At 42.8% G+C, this 6,452-nt stretch overlaps 1 non-coding gene across 1 annotated transcript; it reads left to right on the top strand.

Moving 5' to 3' along the window:
- The first annotated feature begins 3,748 nt into the window (after positions 1–3,748).
- Positions 3,749–3,867, top strand: LOC145395318 (5S ribosomal RNA). The gene has a single exon (XR_013896572.1). It is a non-coding gene; the product is annotated as a 5S ribosomal RNA (ribosomal RNA).
- Positions 3,868–6,452: the final 2,585 nt, after the last annotated feature.

Here is a 6,452-nt window from a genome sequence, read left to right as displayed (position 1 = left end):
TGCTCCTGACCTGCGTTGTCTAGAGAAACAATGAGCTGCCACGTGACCCAGTCCTGAACAACGGAAACATCTGAGATTTCTCCTTTCCCAGTTGACAGGTCGTTATACTGGCCTTGCGAGAGTGGCTTTGAGGCTGGACATTTATATGCTCAGTGGCCAGCAACACCACATCTGTTACATTTTCCTAGGCTCATTGAGGTCAGTTTCCCAGTATCTATCTTCTCTATCAGCAAAGACTACCTTCAGTGAGGCCTCGTCGTACAAGGGCAACTACGTCACGTTATCCTTCCTTTGCTACACTATCCTCGGCAAGTGGGGAGTTGCACTGCTCTGCCCAACTGATGGCGCTATTCACAAGTTCATCAGGATCTTTGTACTCATCACCATCATTAGTTACTATATACTGGCTGGGGAACATTGCCATTAACAGATTTATGGCCGTGAACATAGCAGACTCTCTAGAATCACGCAAGGACATACGCACGCTGACGCAGGCTAGTAAACGCGCAAGCAAGCACGCACGCACATACAAATGCACAAACACATAGAGGCACACACCGAGCACACCATCACACACACAGAGCTCAAGCAACAACAAAACAACAGCTACAATTACAACAAAACTACTAATACCACCACCACCACCATTACTTATACTTCTACAACTACTACTACTACTACCACAAATCTCCATATTATTTCATTCAGCTGGAGATATTTTTCGAACTATAAGTGTTAGCTGTCACTAACCCCTTCACTCCTAAGTTGTATAAACCCGTAAGCACAACAACATGATAAACAGAAACCATATCATCCAGTTATGAAAATTACTCTCATTCACCTGCGCAGGTAGAGATACACAGAGACAAAAATACAGACAGACAGATAAAGAGACTCGGATAGACGGAATGATAGACAGATGGATAGATGGATGAATAGACAGAAACAGACAGCTAGATGGATGGAGAGACAAACACACAGACAGACAGATAGATAGACGGATAGACAGATGGGTAGATGGATGAACAGAGAGTAAGTTATGAAGTCAGCAAAAGCCTGCGTATGTCAGCAACACGTAGTACTTAAGAGGATCATCCAGCAAATATTTATCTCTGTGAAAACTATACTCATTCAGTATCTCTCATATATATGGAGAGATACATTTAAACAGAGAGAAAGATAGACGGACGGATAGCTTTTTATTATGGGACTAGAATCTACGAAGCACCATTATTCATGTGAAAATCACACGCATTCACTCAGATAGGCAGACAGACAGAAAGGCAGATAGATAGGCAAATAGACAGTACTGGAGACACAGGTAAATAGATTTAAAAGACGGATAGATATAGAAAAGTAGATATTGGATAGGAAGATGCAGATAAGTAGATATAAAAAACAGGTATATGTAGGAGTGTACATCATAATCTACGGACATAGTTTTTTTTTTTTTTTTTTTTTTAAATAACAGAACGGAGGAAGGAAAAACAAATGGAGAAAAAAAATAATCCATACACCAGAAATTGAGGAGGAATGCCTACGAATAACCATTGCCTTGTGAAGATTACTGTCAAGTGGTCTCCCTGGGAAAGGTAGGCAGGCAGACAAACAGATAGACCGATAGAAAGCCGGTAGGAAAAGGTGTTCTAAACGGACCAAGCTTTGCCCGTGACCGGAAGTGAGTATCGACACTAAAAGCCATTTCTATATGCAAACGCTCCAGTGCAACATTCCACCCAAGAATCATGGCCCTGACTTAATAATTTTCGGAGCCTTACCATTTGGCATGAGCAAGGTAGTAATTTTAGTGTTTTTCATGTTTTCTGTACTTGATGACCTTTGACCCCTGACCTGGTGGATATAGGTTATGCATGTACGAAACACGTTTATGGTACTCATTAACGTCTATAAGTATGCAAAGTTTCATTCGATTCCACCCACCCACTGTGGAGCTAGGGAACTTGGAATTCGTGGAATGGCACACCAAAGGTACAACTTCAAGGTGTCGCTGCCAGCGACTTGAAATGGTGTACAAAAGAAAGTTGTAGTGCTAGTCCTTGTCTATTAGCTATAAACTTTCATTCAATTCCATCATACCTCTGGGGAACTAGGAACATTTTTGAAAACTGGTACTGGTTGCCAGAGACACTGAGGCCAATCTTCGCAGGGTTGCCACTCGAAAACTAGAGGAGAGAGAAGAAAAAATGGATGGCACTCTTACGACACGGAATGATCTCAAGATCGTAACTAAAGAAGTCAGAGCTTTCTACGCCCATTAGTAATGCTTCTACAGTTCAAAGCGTGAAAAGTATGAAAAAAGCGGGTCTTTGGCCGTTGCTAGGGAACTACTTGTTGCCTCTGAATTGTCTGCTTGCATCCCTTCACCACTACAGCGGGCTTGTAGCACCCGTCTAGCAACAAACTCTCATCCCTTTTCTGTTCAACTCACTCATTCAAGAATTAACCGTTACTCCCAGTCCTTTATGTATGCAACAGGTCAACTCTGGAACTATTTCCTACTGCCTATGACCTCTAGTTTTTCAAACGCAGTATGTCCAGGCATTTCGAAATGACCTGATCTTGAGTTTGGCTCTCTGTTAATACCAGCCGTGATAGCGAAGCTGGTATTGTTTCCAGTTTGTATGTCTGCGTGTGTGTGTGTGTGTGTGTGTGTGTGTGTGTGTGTGTGTGTGTGTGTGTGTGTGTGTGTGTGTGTGTGTGTGTGTGTGTGTGTTAGCACGATAAATTCGCAATCACTCAAGATATCATCAAAAAATTTTACAGGTGTTGAAAAAATCGACCGTTATTTCGAAAATGATGAAAGTAGGTCAAGGTCTGTGTGCCTGTTACCATGATAACTTCCCATCCGCTTAAGATATCACAGTATTTTGCAGGTGAGTAGTAGGGATGAAAATCTTATACGAATACTGTTTTCAGTCAGTCTCTCTGTCTGTGTGTATGTGTGTCTGTTAGCACGATAATTTCGCAACTGATCAGAATATCATCACAAAGTTTTACAGGAGTGTAGTAGGGATAAAAATCTCCTACGAGTTCGAAACTGGTGAAAATAGGTCAAAGTCTGTGTGTCTGTTACCACGATGACTTCGAAACCGTTCAAGGTATCATCACAAAATTTTATAAATGTGTAGTAAGGATGAAAGTCTTCTACGAGATCGAAACTGGTGAAAGTAGGTCAAAGTCAAAGCCATATTCCGACCCGCGCTAGATATGTATCGGTTCGTAGCTGGTGTGATTTCCCCCTTAGGGGGGCCTCTAGTGATATTTTTTTCTTGGAGGGAACAATGTTACAGGTTCCTGGCCTTTGGTTCCTTCTTCCTTGTTAAAGTAAAAGTAGACAGACACGCAGACAGCTGGACAGACTTAGAGAGATTTACACACACACACACACACACACACACACACACACGCCGCTCGCTGGCGCAGTGGTAACGTTCTCGCTTGCCATCTGGTAGACGGGAGTTCGCGCCTCGCTCAGGTTGCGAAAAATTTCACTGACGAAGTGGGTGGTTACTGTCCCCCTTGAGCAAGGGGATGGGTGTATGCGTGTGTGAAGGTCACAGCCTTGCCCTTAGATCGGACTATATGAGCTCTCAGCTCCCTTCCGGGAGGGTAAAAGCTGACGATCACGACCATCAAGTGATCCTGACCGACTCGGTGAATTACAAACACACACACACACACACACACACACATATATATATATATATATATATATATATATATATATGCCAACGGCCATACCACGTTGAGTACACCGCTTCCCGTCCGATCAGCGAAGTTAAGCAACGTTGGGTCTGGTTAGTACTTGGATGGGTGACCGCCTGGGAACACCAGATGCTGTTGGCATCCCTACGTGTCAAGTGGGGTTGGTGGAGGATTAGTGCCCCTCCCTGTAAAACAATTAACTCTAAGCCATTGGCCACCCCGTCTGGGATACATGGCGTCTGGCAGTGAATGAATGAATATATATATATATATATATATTGCCAGACGCCTCAATCCCGTTCGGGGTGGCCACAAACAAATCGCCTCCACGTCGCCCTGTCCCCCGCCATTTCACTGCCCTGCTCCCAACTCACACCCCCCTCTCTCATATACCTCTCCACCCCATCCCTCCATCTCATCCTCGGCCTCCCCCTCCCTCTCCCCCCCCTCCACCTCACTCACATACACTCTCTTCGTCAGTCTTTCACCCTCCATCATATACAGTATATATATATATATATAGATATATATATATATATATATAAAACCTTATACTCATATAGATAGATAGATAGACAGGTAGACACAAAGACAAAAAGACAGAATTAGATTGTTATATTGAGGGGCAGAAATGCGGATAGATATAGATATGGGTAGACAAATAGATGGTTACTAAGAAAAAGGTAGTATATACGCTGTGCAGAAAGACAGACAGAAAGACAAAGGGGAAGACAGACAGTTTAGTAGTATACAGTTTAGCAGTAGTAGGTTGTAGCCCCAGATTCACCTGAAATGCGAACTCTGTGGATTGCAGCGGAAATCCTTCTCCTCCCGCAGCTCACCATCTTCCTTTTGTGGGACAGGGAAGTAACTGAGGGCCGGTCATATAGCCGGGAAGTTCCATCACCCAGTTATATCGGTGCCGCCACGTGTAGCCCCCCCCCCCTCTCCAGCACCAGACCGGCAATAGATCACATTAACACAGAGCACAAAAAGGGATGTCTAGCAAACAACATTATTGCTAAGAAAATTACACTCATGCAGTCACTTAGGTAGAAACAGATATATGGATGGTACATTATATTAACACACATCGGTAAAGAGAACAGTGTAGCAACCAGCATTACTCCTGTTAAAAAGATTCGCCAGTAATCTCTCTCACAGCAACGGCCGGGGAGTGAGACTGAATCTCTAAATCCAATTAAATCTCGCAGCCAGACGCGAAAACCTTGCTGAGTCCCGGCCAAATATACTTTGTCTGGAAATTTACAGTCCGACGGTGGGCCCCAGGAAAACGATTTATAAAGGATATTACACCCTTCAACAACACAATTATTTTTCTTCAGTTTTACCAGGTTTTTCCATCATCATCATCATCATCGTGAGTCGGACTAGTGCAGGAAAAAGGTCTCTCATCTTTCTTTATTCTGATTTATTGATTATTAGTCCATGCCATCCAGTCTCAGCAAACATCCGACTCCTCTTTCCATCTTGTCATGTGTTTACCTCTTTTCCTGACTCCATTTCTAGGCTGTCACTCTGTTACCCTAGTTGTCCATCAGTCATCTGTTCTGCAGGACGTGGTTTGCCCACATCCATTAATGCGTTTTCAGTGTATTTATTTTATCCTTCACTTTCGTTTGTTCTCTTATCCAGGAAACTCTCTAATTATCTCTCCATGTAATATTCACCTTAATTCATCTGATTCATTTCCGAGCACTCCTAAGTTTACGTTTCAATGACATTGTGAGACAACACGTTTCCTGTCTACAAGTTAAAATTAGAAAGACATGGCGATGACATAACCGTCTCATTGACATACCGGCAATTACTTCTCCCTCTCGTAGCTATTTAGTTTACTAAAGCAATTTCTGGGAAATCTCATGCATTAACTACCTAATGTCTACTTTCAAATTTACTCTGTTTTTGGTACACCCTCACCAAATAGTTCTCGAAGCCTGTAAACACCATGCATTCTGAGAAACAGGGACGAAGAGAAACAGCTCTCAGTGTATGCTGCAGGTGGTAGCTCTGATTAACCATTCTCTAGGTGAATGGAAGAGTTGCCAGTGGCTTATATCCCATGCCTATTGTGTAATCGTAACACTGTTTTTTTTTATTTTTTTCGCCTTCTAGTCATAATTCATAGACATTTTATAGAAGTGTTGAAGAAATAAGTACTCAGATTATTCCACCGTAGCAATAGTCGGTTGTACAGTAATTGACGGGAGTATATTACCTCAGCACGTTCTTTCCCTTCAGCTGGATAAAATAGTCTGATGTATCGGTTATGGGAATGGTTAATGATAGAGGTGTGGTGCGTGGACCCTTTAGGCAGCTCATCTACTCGGATGCAATGCGTAGGATTGTCTCGAAACGTGTATCATATACAGCGATTGCTTCATGGAGGCCTGATATCCACATGTGGCACCTCACCTCTCTGTTGTTGCACATTCATTTCTAACACCCTTCATTTTCACAGAGTAATATTCATGCTAGAAGGATCAGTAGCAAACTATGCCACGGATATATATCTTTCCGTCTGAGGAGTATATACCGACACAGTTTTCTTCTTTGCTATCCTTATCTCATTCTGGTAGTTCAGTTACTCTTCTAGGAGCTGCCTAGCATGGGCCAACCGACCTATTGCAGTTACCCTCTCTTCTTATGTTCTTATTTAAACGCAATAGAGCTTGAAATACGTCAACAGAATCAGGCATACCAAC

Source organism: Coenobita brevimanus, chromosome 30 (genome assembly GCF_032717465.1).
Source record: "Coenobita brevimanus isolate Jiangsu-jjx chromosome 30, ASM3271746v2, whole genome shotgun sequence".
Lineage (NCBI taxonomy): Eukaryota > Metazoa > Arthropoda > Malacostraca > Decapoda > Coenobitidae > Coenobita > Coenobita brevimanus.
The sequence above is the reverse complement of the archived record's forward strand: the minus strand, read 5'-3'. Positions and strand labels throughout refer to the sequence as shown.